The sequence below is a fragment of the Apodemus sylvaticus genome, chromosome 14 (genome assembly GCF_947179515.1).
Source record: "Apodemus sylvaticus chromosome 14, mApoSyl1.1, whole genome shotgun sequence".
Classification (NCBI taxonomy): Eukaryota; Metazoa; Chordata; class Mammalia; order Rodentia; family Muridae; genus Apodemus; species Apodemus sylvaticus.
The window spans coordinates 14,890,129-14,904,496 of NC_067485.1; the positions used below are offsets into that span (position 1 = coordinate 14,890,129).

Below are 14,368 nucleotides of genomic sequence, written 5' to 3' on the forward strand. Positions count from 1 at the left end.
TACTTAAAGGCAAGTAACACTGATATCCCCCCAAATGTAAAAGGCGTGTTTACATATGAAGTTCATTATCAGAAACCAAAGAGGCCTCATCTCTAGGGGTTAAAGGGACATCTAAACCCCAAGAATAAATGACCCGAAAAAGTAAATGACCCAATCTCAGCTGAAAGCAGAACTAACCCTACCTCTGGGCCTGCATCTCGGGGATTTGAAGTCATCTATGGAGGAGACATTTGCATGTCTGCTGTTTACGGAGATACTACTCACAATAGCCAAGAGGCAGAAGCAAGCTGAGGGCCTGCAATGACTGAGGGAAGGCTGAGTGGATAAGGCAATACGGTAGGCATCGGCTGTGGAGTACTAGGTGGGCGTGAAGAGGGAGTGAGCTGCCATATGTAAAAACAAACGCATGGAACTTTCAGACATGAAGTGAGGCTGGCGCACAGACACAAGCTGCACTTCACTTGGATGCTGTGGAACTATTTCCTCAGAACTGAAGCATTCCCTCTAGGAGGGAGGCTCATAAAGCCTAAGGGAAGAAGACTGGGGAAAAGGAGACTCTTCTGTGGGGGTGCAGGCAAGCTGGGCAGGGAGTAGCAGGGAGGCAACCTTGGTAAGCTGTTGAGTGAAGCAGCTGTGTCCAAGCCACCTGTGTTCCTACTGGTCTCATACATACACACACACACACACACACACACACACACACTGCTCCCATAATGCCAATAAACTCCCTAATTCTCCAACTGTGATGGTTTGAAAATGCTTGGCCCAGGGAGTGGCACTATTAGGAGGTGTGGCCTTGTTGAGGTGGGTGTGGCCTTCTTGGAGGAAGTGTGTCACTATGGGTATGTGCTTTAAGACCCTTGTCCTAGCTTCCCTGAAGCCAGTCTTCTCCTAGCAGCCTTCAGATGAAGATGTAGAACTCTCAGCTCCTCCCGCACCACGTCTGCCTGGTTGCTGCCATTATGGTCCTGCCTTGATGATAATGGACTGAACCTCTGGACCTGTGAGCCAGCCCCAATGAAATGTTGTTTTTATAAGAGTTGCCTTGGTCATGGTGTCTGTTCACAGAAGTAAATCCCTAACTAAGACACCAATCTAGACTTGGTACAAATGGTGTCTTTGGGGTCAGCAGACATCTGCTCACATCTCCTCAAGAGAGTACTAAAACAGATGAGAACCCTGAAACTCAAAAGAATCAGAGGATGGAAAGCTGGTACCAGGGGCCGGGGAGGGGATGTGGCAGAGGCAGGGAGTTGTGGTTTGGGAGACCAGAAGCATGCTTGAGCCTTTGAGGTCATGGATAAGGGAATTAGCTTGATCTGGTCACTTGAAACTGCTCAGGCACAGCAGAGCATCATGGGCTTCTCCTTGGCAAGACCTCCATCTCAGACAACAGTGAGCAGTGCCCCCAAACAGCCCAGGAGAAGGTGATCTGGCTGGGCCCAGGGCTGAGCAGAAAGGAATTTCAGAGCTTGGAATGAGTTGTCTAGAATGTCGCCCCTGTCTTTATCAAAGGATGAGACGAGGTAGCCTGCAGAACAGTCTAAGGCCTGCTGTGTCTCCGCGTGCTGCTGGTGACCACTGCCTGGTACTAGCAAGCTCAGCCACAGGAGCAGCACTGCTCCAATGGTTTGGCAGTTTCCCTAACACACCAGTGATAGGGTCCCAAATTCTCCAGAATCTTAAATCTCTAGGGGCTGGGCCCAGAAATCAGATTTTCTGAGCGGCTCTCAGGTGAGCCCAGCAGGCGGCCTGCAGAGGAATGAACACATTCTGGAACTCTGATCTCTATGAGAGCGGGGCTCTGGACTGACTCCTGAAAGGACAGGTCAGCCACACAGCTGCTGATTGGAGGGGGACCCGCCAGAGAAAAAAATGCTCAAATTTCCCCTGGGTTTTCTAAGGAAGTCCAGTGGAAGGCCAGCTGACATTCAAGGAAATGTTCTGAGATGGTTCAGTATGCCTGGCGATGGATTCAGGATGCAAACAAAATCCTGGGCCTGTCTGTGAGGGATTCTCTAGATTTTGGTTGAGGTGAAAAGACCTGTCCTATATGGGCAACACCGTTCTGTCAGCTGGGGTCCCAGACTGGATAAAAAGGAGAAATCGGACTAATGACAGCATTTGTCTCTCCCCTGATTCCTGACTGAAGATGTGACCAGCTGTCTCAATCTTCTGCTGCCCTGTCCTACCTGCCATGATGGACCAAATCCCTAAATTGTGAGCCAAAATAAGCCCCTCCCTTCTTAAGTTGTCTTGGGGGGGGGGTGCATTTTATCACAGCACCGAGAAAAATAACTAATATTCCCTTTCAGTTAAAATTCCTCCACCATGATCTGTCAGGCTTTACTAAGAGGGTCATGGGGTGCTGGGAGCTGTCAGTGGAGCCCAGCCCTAGCTATGGTGACTGGAGCAGCCCCCGCTCCTCACTTCCTGACCCCAGGCTGACTCACAGGAGAGAGGAAGCCTTCTAATCACAGGGCCCTGCAGAGCAATACCTCTTGCGGTGTTTTATCTTCTTCCAAATTACACAGCACAGGAATTCCAGAGGCAGGCATGTCAGCCTCTCTCCACTCCAAGGACCAGGTGGTTGAGGACTGAGGAGATGGGGAGGAGTGAGGCTCAGTGTGAGGGGTCCCCAGTCCCTGGGACAGCTCCGGTTTCTCACACACTTCTCTCCACCAAAAGTATCTAAGGGTGTTCCAGCTTCTTGCTGGCTTACCTCCTTCCAATTGCTCTCAGACTGGGTGGCAAATGGGGCTCTGTCCCATAAGCAAATGGAGCCACTTGCACAACGTGACTTTTACATTTTATTCCCCTGCAAGGGACATGATCCCTCTTCTTGTCTTCCTTTGAAGAAAGACAAACCTCAGACTCTAAATAGGTACTAAAACATTGTTGGTATGTTCTCTCTCTCTCTCTCTCTCTCTCTCTCTCTCTCTCTCTCTCTCTCTCTCTCTGTGTGTGTGTGTGTGTGTGTGTGTGTGTGTGTGTGTGTGTGTGTACATATGGGCATGCATGCAATACCAGGGCTTAAAATCCTAGATCCTCACACATGGTAGGCATGTGCTTTAACAATGACCTCCAACTCAGACCCTGACTGTTTTCTTTAAAACTGGGGGAGAAATGAACAAATAGCAAGGATCTCCCCAATACTCATACAGTCCTCTTATATATATATAAATGAGTCTTAGTGAGCACTCAGCCCCAAATGGGGCCTTCATATCATCACTGCACCTGTCCCAAGGCTGTGTGTCCCACCATGGCACACCTTGAAGGAGCGGCTGGAAAGAAGGGAGAGCCAAGACACAGGGAGGAGTGCTGTTAGCTCCCGCCTTCTGGACATGCCCCAGGCTAGAACTCACAGCCTAGTCAAACCTGCATTAGATCAAGCCAGTCACTGCTCCAGCACAGGTGGAGGAGGGAGGAGCTGGGGCAAAGGCCCACCCCCAGCTGAGCCGTGCAGGGAGTGGTCTTTTCTTGGGAGTGTGATGCTGATAGGCTGCCCAGGTTCCAGTGCTCAGATCCTCTTGCTCTATCCTGTGAACTGGCAACCCTGACTACTTTCCATGGGTTAGTCAAAGGGGAGGAGGAAGAGAAGGAGGAGAGGAGGGTGGTGAGGAGGAGGGGAGGGAGGAAATGAAGGTGGGAGGGTGCATGTTACCTGGAAGGAAATAATGAGTGAATATAATCAAAATATATTATATAAACATGTATGGAATTGTCAAAGCATAAATAAAAATACTTTTTAAAAAAGACTTCCAGGAACTGAACCCTGCGCAGTATCTGAAGAGGACTGGCTCACAGGTGTTCACGGAGCACCCGGATCTGCAGCTGTATGAGCCCTTAGCATTGTGCAGAGCATGCCTGTTGTCATAGTTACTTTCCTATTGCTGTGAAGAGGCAGCTTAGAAAGAAAACTGTGACTTGTTCTCAGAGCCTACAGTTCCACGGGTAAGAGTCTGAGACATCATGGTGAGGAGGAGGACTACGGGCAGGCACCCCCTGGAGGAGCAGCTCAGAGGTTACATTCTCATCCACAAACAGGGACACATTTGTGTTGGAGGGAGAGAGAGAGAGAGAGAGAGAGAGAGAGAGAGAGAGAGAGAGAGAGAGAGAGAGAAGTTGGCATCTAATCCTTGCCAAATAGTTCCACCAACTACAGACCAAGTCTTCAAATATATGAGCCTATGAAGGCTGTTCTCACTCAAAGCAACACATACATTTTCACACGGGCTTCATCCATCGCTAGATTATCTACGATACATAACACGCAGTGAATGCTGTGTAAATATACTGTACTGTCAGGGGACCAGAGCATGAAGGACAGTGCTCACAGGACAGAAGCAGAGGTGTCTTTGAATACTTTGTGTCTGAGGCTGGTCCATCTTCAGGAAGCTGTGGCTGTGGGGGCTCCACGTGAACAGAACCAACCTCACTGTTTAAGGTGAGAAGGTGAGAATTTACAAGTTTCTCAGACGCTGCGTTCTCATCTGCAAGAAGTCAGCAAGACTACCACTGGGGCCAGTTCAATTTTCGTTATGACTTGTGAGTAGCATACCACTGAACTGAGTGGACAACACTGGTGTGTGTGTGTGTGTGTGTGTGCATGTGTGTGTGCATGTGTGTGTGCATGTGTGTGCATGTGTGTGTGCATGTATGTGCGTGCATATGTGTGCACATGTGCATGTGTGTGTGCATGTATGCGTGCATTGTGTACACATGTACATGTGTGTGCACATGTGCATGTGTGTGCACATGTACATGTGCGTGTGCATGTGCGTGTGCGTGTGTGTGTGTGTGTGTGTGTGTGTATGTGTACAGGAAGTTGCTGTGTTACGGTAGGAAGAGTTAGACCCCAGGTCCTCTCTGATCAGGATATTAGATATCTTTAAGAGGAGTGATTAGCTTTAATTGTCAACCTAAAACAAACTGGAGTCCATGACAGGAGAACCTCAACAACTGAGGAATTGCCTAGTTCAGATTTGCCTGCAGGGATGCTTGTTGAGGGTGGTCTTCACACACACACACACACACACACACACACACACGGCTCCACCAGCCATATGTGGTGGCTCAGTCTAATTCTACCTCTTGGGAGTCTGAAAAAGGACTACTGTAAATTCTCGGATGTCCTGGGCTACAGAATGAGACCCTGTCTCAAACACCAAAGAAGAGGGCCAGTGCGATGGTCCAGGATGAAGAAGAGCTTGCCGAGGATAAGTGATAGCAACTGGAGGCGGGGAGGCCTGAGCTACAGAAAGCCAGCTGGGTGTGAACCTGTGACCAAAGCAGCGGGCAGCATTTCTCCATGGTTTTGGGGATTCCTGCCGTGACTTCTTTCAGTGATGGGAGTAGGTGTAAGCCGAAACAGACCCTTTCCTTCTCTGAGTTGTCTTTGGCCATGGTATTTGTCAAGACAATTGAAGGAAAAAAACAAAACAAAACATGGCACTGGGGAGACTGTTCCTACAACAGAAACCTGGCAAGTACTGCCCATAATGGACACACACTGTGAGCCACAGTGATATAGGAGGCAAGGCTGGCAAACTCCTCCAATTTCCAGACCCCCCAACATCCTCTGGTGCGGGGTCAGGCTTAGGTCTAACTTAGGGTCATCCTCTGGTGCGGGGACAGGCTCAGGTCTAACTTAGGGTCATCCTCTGCTGTGGGAGCAGGCTCAGGTCTAACTTAGGGTCATCCTCTGCTGTGGGGGCAGGCTCAGGTCTAACTTAGGGTCATCCTCTGGTGCGGGGACAGGCTCAGGTCTAACTTAGGGTCCAGCTGTCCTTTCACCCTGGAAGTATTTACCTACACGGACATAGCCACAAGCTACAAGGCTCTTGCAGTTTGGGTAACGAGGTTGAGAACTGAACCGTCGAGCTTGATTAAGTTGGTTGGCATGTCCACGGCTGCATGCCCCGTGTTGTACATCGTGACAGGGAACCTAGAGAGAAGCCTCCTGAGCTCACCTGGGTGGCATGCATGCCCACTCTGAGACTAACGGCAGAGAGGCCATGATTGGCACTGTATACACATGACCCCAGGGGACAGTCTGGGAGCGCTCTATATCTCTCCCTTCAAGAAGTTTCTTCCACTAAGACAAAACTTGGGGGTTACAGATTTGCTTTTTTATTAGAGGGATGGTACATTTTGTTCCAAATATCTGCAGATCTGATAGATGAGAGACTGGTAGATAAATAGGTACACAGATGGGTGTATACAAGGGCTGGAGAGATTGCCCAGTCAGCAAAAAATGCCCCCAGAAAGCATGAGCCAGGTTTAGCACTTTTTACATGAGATTTTGGGGCCTGGTGGTCCACACTTGTAACTTCAGTGCTGGAGAAGGAGAGAGGGAAACACAGGAGGATTCCTGGGTCTCACTTGCTGATGGTCTAGACTACTTGTTGGGCTCCCAGCTAGAGATGATTAAACAGTTCCGGGTTGAAGAGATGGCTCAGGGGCTCGGAGCGCATGCTGCTCCTGCTCCTGGTTCAGTTCCCGGCACCCATGTCAGGTGGTTCCTGGGCACCTGAAATCCCAGTTCCAGAGGATCCTACCCCTTCTCCTGGTTTCCACGGGTGCCTCCATGTCTGTGGTACATACACATACACTCAGATACACAGGCATATAAAATGAAATTTTAACAACAAATACCCAAGGCAGATTTGAGGATGACAGTGAAGGTTGATCTTGAGTTTCTATACATACTTGCAAATACCTGAATCATGCACACACACACACACACACACACACACACACACACACACACACACACTGTACACCTGGTAGACTGGACAGAGGCCCTGGAAAAGTGACATTCAGCATCGTTTTGCAGATGAGATAACATGAACCTATGAAATTGAAGGAAATGGTGGAGGAGTCAGGATCCCGGACTCCTCTGTGAACTATGCTGTCCCAAGGACTCTGGCAAACCACCATTTCCAAATTGGACAGGTACTGACCAAAACCACAGTCTCAGCGTTTGCATCAAAAGGTGTATGTGACAAGTTCTGGTGCTTTCTGTTTCGAGGACAGCAGTGCACTAGACACATTTGGAGCTAAGCAAGTGACCGCACACACCGCCGCCGGCATATGGCCTACACGAGAGCAGCCTTCAGGTCACCCTCTGCTGCAGCCCGAAAGGTCCAGCTGTCAAGCCACAGTCACCCAGAAACCATAGCCTGAGCTGTCAACCAAAAGGAAAGCAGCTCGTGTCCTCATGAGAAAAAAAGAGAGAGAGAGAGAGTTCACAGGAACAGGCATGGAACCAAAGCTGTGATCTCTCAGTAGTGGGGTGGACTAAGAAACGTGAGAAACTAATCGGTAGGACGGAAACGGTGCCGAGGGACTCGTGTGGGAGCAGCACCTGTGGGCGCACACTTTCCCTCCCCGGGAGTTATTTTATGTGCATTCTCCTCTTGCTAGTGCGTCTGGCTAAGAACAGACTCACACTCTCAAACACGTAAACACTCTGAAAATTCCAAGAGTGGCAGATTTTTATGAATGTAAGCACCTGTGTATGGAAGGAAAATGGTTGCATGATCTCTCTCTCTCTCTCTCTCTCTCTCTCTCTCACACACACACACACACACACACACACACCACAATACAGTAATTATACCCAGCACACTCACAAATTCCAACACAGTCGAAACTCGTTAGCTTTCGAGGATGTATGGGCTAGTCATCCTGTGAGCTGTTCCAAGATGGTTCCTTTCCTGTTGCTCCAGATCGAATGGGGCAAGTGGCCACACCCTAGACTTCCCTGAAGCTCAAGCTGGACCCATGTATCAGGAGCCCAGATTAAACAAACAAACAAACAAACAAACAAACAAACAAACACCTTTGAGTCTGCTTGACCCTGAACAATCCTCAGCCTCTGGAGGCTTTGGTCCTTGTTTAGGGACAGAATTTGCAGAAGCAATGTGACGAATGTCACGTTTCAAAATCAGTTTCCTTTCTGCTCTCATTCACCACCCATCCTTCCACTGAAACCGTGTATTCTATTATTATTGCTATAGTTATTGTTATTGTTATTGTTATTATTATTATTATTACTATTATTATTACTATTTACCAACTTGGAAAAGACATGCTTCTGACCATGTAAGATTTACAAACTTACAGAAACAAGTGAAATGACAACAGCTGTCGTCACGTGCTTCAGTCCTTCTGCATGCTACAGCTCACCCTTCTCCTGTTTCCCACACTGATTCAAAGAGTTTTCCGGAGTTTGTGTTTACAGCCCATGATATTCACCTCAGCAGTTAAAGGCCTGGGTTTCCCAGAGAGCCTACCATTCCCCTCTCTCAGATAATAGAGCATTAGCAATGGGTGAATTTATTATATTTACATTTATTTAGAGTGTAGATGCCTAACTGCTGCACTGGAGGAAAAAAAATCCTGCAAAGCATGATTCAAAATATATTCACATAGAAGAAACCACAAAATTTATATTGCAACTAAGAAGTAACCACAGAAATAAAGCTTATGGGAATGTGCCCGGCAGTTATGACAACAGGTTATGGTAACATCATGCATGCATCTACTCGCTGGCCTGACAAAAGGCAAAGCAGAAAACAGAGAGCACCAAGACGTAGATTTAGTCAACAAACTCCTCAAGGGATTTCTTCCTGCAGTTCTTAACATATGTGCAGCCAGACTGAAGAGCCTTTAAGACTGGAGCAGAGAGAAGGCAGCTCCAGGAGGGGAAAGAAGGAGGACGGAGGGTGGGGGGGGGGGGAGGAAGAGGAGGAAGAGGAGGAGGAAGAAGAAGGGAGGAGGAGGAAGAAGAACAAGAAAATAGAACTGAGAGATAACATGAGGTTTCAGTTTTATGTCATAAAGTTGAGAAGAAAATTATATTAGGTTCTGTGCAATCCAAAAATATAGCAATAACAAAGTTTTTCCCTAGGAACAGCAGAGAGAAGCAAAGGAGGAACAAGGAAGGAGGCGGCAGAGCAGAGCACGACGGGCCAGTCTCTATTTTGTTTCTATAACAAAATACCCAAATCTAGGTACTTTATAGAAGTGTATTGAGCTCACATTTTCGGATGTCAAAGGCTTATCAGCTGGCATGGCCCTGTGAGCTACAGACATGACCGAAGGGACCTTGGCAGGGGTTATGAGTAAGGAAGTCATCATATATAGAGTCAGGAGCCAAAGCCAATCAGAAGCCAGGGTCCTTGAAGAACAATGCTAGTCTCTTCTGAGGACAATGCCCCACAGCCCAAGCCCTTGGTTAGGACCCACTTCTTACGGGTACAACAGCTATTCAACACCCAAACACCCACTCTGAGACTCTACTGCAAGTACACTGACCTTCAGGGCCATAGGCAAACTACTCAATCCATAGAATACCCAAGGGGTTCTACTGCTAAGAGCTGATGAGGCTGCCAATCCTGAAGGTTACACAGGACTACTGGGCATGGAGCACTGTTGGGGAGGATGGTGGACTCTGGCCGGGTCTTCAGAGTAGAGATGCCATGACAAAGCATGGACTCAGAAAGTCATGAATGATAATAAGCACCCGCAGTAAACACTTGATGAAACTGGTTAACCCCACATCACGGAATAATCGTCACCGGAAGGTATGGGAGTCTGGCTTCTGCCCGCTACTCATACTCAGCTACACTGTCTGAAGTTAATACATAAAATAAGCTAGCCAGTGTGCCTTGCATACTGCTTCCAAAAGGAAAAGCTTGCTCTGGGAAGCTGGACTATGGGACAGAAAGACGGATGCAAAGACTGAATCAGGGAGGGGATTCTCAGTTAAATTAAAACAAAGTAAAGAGACAATATTAACCTAGGTCACGCTGAGACATCTCCACAGCCATGCCACAGGTGGATGACACATGAGGCTAATCTCCCTAAAACAAAGATCTACCCGTGGAGTCAAATGTACAGAAAGAGGCAGGAGTAACTTCCACTGTGTGGATTTCAATTTTTTTCATAGACATGCTGAACCCATGTAAGTCCATCAGCTTTGGAATTATGGATTTCTCTAACTGTGCTGACCCTTCCCTCTCTATTCACAGCACCTGGATCTGCCACATGGGTGTCTGTTCTACCTTTCCTAGCTGACCTACTCCCCCACATGCCTTCACCCCCTCGCCCCCAAGCCTGAAGACTGTCCAAGGTTCAGGGCACACACAGCTTCCATTCAGGACTGTGTATGGGGGGGAGGGGAGAAAGAGTTCCTTTACTCTTCCCTCAACACACCCACCCTCCACCCCAACACTACAACCCTGAAAACATGCTCACTTCTCCCCCACCCACCCACCAAGAAAGTCTCCAAGAAAGAGAAGACAAAGAGAGGGCCATACTGGTGCTACTAAACTGAGGGCAACAAAGGAAATGGGCTTTCTTTGCATGTCTTTGTTTTTAGCCATGTTTGGCTATATTTAATATTTAAAATCAGCCAGTGAGTTGTAAGAGATGCAGAGCAAAAATTACATAGGTTTGGTTTGATTTGATTTGTTTATTTTGTTTTTGAGACCAGGTGTCAGGTAGCCCAGGCTGGACTCAAACTGGGTAGAGGCCCAAGGATGTCCTTGGCCTTTTAACCCTCCATCTTCCTCCTTCCAGGAGCTAGAATTATGGGTATCTACTGCTACATTCAATTTATTTGGTGTTGGGGACTTTATGCATGTTAAGCAAGTACTCTATTGACTGAGTTACACTGCTAGTATTTTTCTCGTTATACCCTATTTATTTATTTTTTTTAAAATAGATCTCATTTAGTCTAGGTTGGTCTCAGGATTGCTGTATAGTCTAGGATGACTTTGAACTCTTGATTCTCCTGCCATTGACATCCAAGTGTTATGACTACAGATATGTCACGACACTTGTCTACATAATCGATTTTTTAAAGCTTATTTATTTTTATGTACAGGTGTGTGTGTGTTTGTGCACACAATCATGCATGTCTCTGTGTACATGTGTGTGTTCACATTTGTGCACAATCATGCATGCATCTGTGTTTTTGAGTATATGTTTGAGTTTGTGTGTGTGTGTGTGTGTGTACACATTTGTGCACAATCATGCATGCCTGTAAAAGCTAGTTAAGGGAGGAAGCTGGAGCCCCAGGTGCTGGAGTTACATATGGCTGTGAGCCTCAGTGTAGTGCTGGGAAATGAACCCCTGATCTTCTGCAAGAGCAGTAAGGAATCGTAACTGCTGAATCAGCTCTCCCGCTCCCATAATTGATTCTTTAAAGGAAACAAAACAAAATAAACAACCCTCAAACAGATCTAGGCTAACATTTTTTGGCAAGGTTATAATCAAATAAAATGTCCCTGAAAATATATGAAAATGCACAAATCTACATAAAATGCAACCAGCCTCATTAGTGTTTTAATCTTGTACAATATTTCCATAGGAAAACCTTTTTGCCCACAGTTTAAATATAAGGTTGAAAATTGTGATGTTAAAATCCAACTAGGGTAAGAAATTCATCTGTGCCATTGTTAGGACTCTGCCTTCTGACATAAAAAGAAAAAAAATCAACCCATATCAACCCATAGAATATGAGAATATATATATATATGCCTATAGTTCTATTTTTTTCACCCACCCAGTTACCAACAACACTAATCCAGAAACAGAAAATATTTCAGAGTTGCAAAGGTAGACAGGCCAACAGGGATAGTTGGTAACCGGTCCATAGAGTGAAAGCTGAGATGCTGGACATTGGCTTGCATCTGAAAGGAGACCTCATCAGCCATTCTTGGGCAGAAGGAACAGACAAAAAAAAAAAAAAATTCAACAAAGGCCCAAAGGCCCAGCTGCAGAGAACCGGAAACTTGTCTTCCAAGGACTGCAGCTGTGAGGAATGGCCACGCCCCTTCCTGGAGAGTCTTGTGCTCTCTCCGGAAGTCACAGGAATGATGGGAACATGTCTCTTTGAAACTTTATCTCTAAAGGATGAAGCCCCGTATTCTTGCTTGGGCGACATGGGATTTACCTAAGATGCTTGAACATTCGGTAAATTCTTGCTATTTCCCGACAAAGGGGAACTGCCCACTAGGCACTGGAACCAGTTAAGTGTCCGGCAGTAAATGCACTTGACCTTCAAAAGTACAACATAGTTTAAGGAATCCAATACAGACCTAATTCTTGAGCCCCAGCGTTGAAAAACAAGGCTTGTTTTTCTTCTCTTTCGCTAAGTTTTAAGGAACCTCACTCACTGAGCGACACCACCTGCTCTAAACGGACACAAGCTATTTATAGTTGGTATCTATTCCCCTCGAAATATAGACCCTGCAAAGCATGAAGAAATAATAGTTTCCGGAATAACAAAATACTTCCCGACAACGCCAGAGTGGTCACAAGCAACGGTATTTCCCTATATGAATGCCCTTATAAATTATAAATGTAAACCTTAGATCTTTAAAACTCCTAAATCCCAAACACACAGGGAATGATGAGGGACAGTTTGCTGGGTGAGTTCTACCAAGAGGCCTTTGCTTAACACTCAAAATCCAAATTGGAGAGATGATACCTACATGTAGAATATTAAATATAGACTTTAAAGGACCAAAGAACCATACAAGCCTAGCAATAAAATCATTATTTAAAAAAAAAATCAATTTCACCTCTCAGGGGTGAAATATATTCCCCACTTTCATCCTAACCAGATATTTTAAAAGGCTTTCCATTTTTAAGACTTTTATTAAATCTGGCATATCTAAGCATCTCAAATACAGAATACCCATCAATCTCTTTTACTGCAAAATTTCCTTAAATCTATTAAAATTATTGGTTTGGATAGAAAAAGATGATTTGGTGAAATAATTTCAAGTGGCAAAATTTATCACTTAAAACACCTGCTATCTTGTAAGTATCAAAATCTTTTTTACTCAAATATAAATATATCCATACAGTATTTGAACAGTCATGTCAGGGAAAGAGGACACATGACTACTGTTTAATGACATTCGATTTTAAAGCTGCCCAGTAGAGGCTGTGGGTTTGCCTTGACTAAAGCAAAGGCCGGATTGATCGCGGTACTCCAGGGCATCACACGCGCGGTATTTTTTAAACATTGTAATTTAGAGGTGTCGACATGTCCATCTCTTTTGAATGCCACATGCTGAAATGTTTCAAGAATTTAAAAAAGAGAAGACGCCAAGGGGGGGGGGAATACCCCCAGTCGAGAATTTTACTTAACTTTGAACACAATCTTTGGTCAGCCAGGTAAAAAATTAAAAATTAAAAAACAAAACAAAACAAACAAGCAAAGACAAAAAAACAAAAAACAAAAACGGGGAGCTGACTTCTCCAATTCTTTCTACTCTAAGGACTTTCATAGGAGTGGGTCTCCTTTCAATGGCTTTTAGTTAAGTTTTGGGAGTCAAACTGATACATATATTCAAATGTATATGGCAGTGCCTTAAACAGTATCCAAGGATTTGGAGAGGTGACTTCACAAAGGAAGTCTGCCAGGCGGAGTGAACTTGCTGGCTTTGGCAGGGGTTCAGAGTTTGGGAAAACTGCTCTTTCCCTCACCTACCGCATTTCAGAGGCGCTGGGACTCTGAAGGGACTCGCGGGCGCGCACGACGGCAGTCCGGGATCTCAAATGCTCGGGGACGCTGCCTCGCTTCGGGGGCGGGCAGCGTGGAAGTCGCCCGGTTCGCCGATCTGCCAGCCACCGAGAGGCGGAGTTCCCGGCTCGGCCTCGCTGGCGACCGCGCTCCCTGCGCCGCGAGCCCGCGCGTTTGCAGGCGGGAGTCCGGGTCCCGCGCGCAGGAGCCACTGGAGCTACTGGAGCCTAGTATGTCGCCTGGGGGTGGCTGAGGCCCTGTGCTAAGTTGCAGCGATGCGGAGTTGGCTCCTACCTGGGCAGGTGGCCGCGTCCTCCAACCCCCTCTCCTCCCTCCTCCAGTTTCTCCTCCGCCGCCCTCCCCTCCAGCCTGGCCCTCACGGGTCCCCGGTTCTCCCCGCCGCCCGGCTAGCCGCTTCCTCCTCCGGGGAACTTCCTCAATGCGCCAAGACAGCGCCCTCGCTTCCTCCGCCGTCCTGAACCTGAGGCACACAGCACCCCGCCCAGAACCCAGCAGGGTTAGGCAGCGCCTAGGACGGAGTCAGGCCGTGAAGTACCCCGAGATCCAGTATAGTAACACCCCCCCCCGCCCCCCGCCCTCAGAACTCGAGCTACAACGGGGCAGCACGCTGAACCGAACCTGGGACAATTAGGATCCGGTACTTGGACCGGACAGCAACCCCAAACCGGGACTAGGAAGTGCATTTAACATAATCAAGTCGTCCTACATCTCCAAGCCAAGCCTCAGCCGATCAGCACCCTGCACCTGATCTGAGCAGGGCAGAATCACTACCATAGCTTGTCAGCACTGCTGAACCTT

At 47.2% G+C, this 14,368-nt stretch overlaps 1 protein-coding gene across 4 annotated transcripts in view; it reads right to left on the reverse strand.

The window, feature by feature from the left end:
- Syk (spleen associated tyrosine kinase) overlaps positions 1 to 13,937 on the reverse strand; it is a 70,475-nt gene extending 56,538 nt beyond the window's left edge. For 2 of the 4 annotated variants that reach the window (XM_052156774.1, XM_052156776.1), the window contains exon 1: positions 13,517 to 13,837. The gene's annotated coding sequence lies outside the window, so the exon portion shown is untranslated. The other 2 variants (XM_052156779.1, XM_052156778.1) reach the window with 2 other exon arrangements.
- Positions 13,938 to 14,368: the final 431 nt, after the last annotated feature.